Source organism: Rhynchophorus ferrugineus, unplaced genomic scaffold, assembly GCF_030347505.1.
Source record: "Rhynchophorus ferrugineus isolate W39M unplaced genomic scaffold, kcgeb_rfMv2 rfM1, whole genome shotgun sequence".
NCBI lineage: Eukaryota > Metazoa > Arthropoda > Insecta > Coleoptera > Curculionidae > Rhynchophorus > Rhynchophorus ferrugineus.
Window position 1 is genome coordinate 93,251,721 of NW_027472580.1, and position 325 is coordinate 93,252,045.

Sequence of the window (325 nt, forward strand, 5' to 3'; positions counted from 1 at the left end):
GCACCCAGAGGAAGCTCGTGTTAAAACTGTTGTGTGAGCGATGAAAAAAACTAAAACCGAATGGTGATATGAGAGGTGGACTGTTATTGTTTTGTCCCCTGCATAGGGCCTAGAGCGGCCACCGCCAAGACGGTTGTCGCTTTTTTTTATTTGGAAGCATAAAAAAGCAAATGTTACATCTTCACCAGTGGCGTGCCGCAAGGTCGAGCGACATTGTTCCCGAATATCTGATAATAATTCGAAAATGTATCGCATACTTTATTAGTAAACTGATACTGTCATAACATATTTTATTTTAGGTTAGGTTCTTCTTCCTCCTCACACT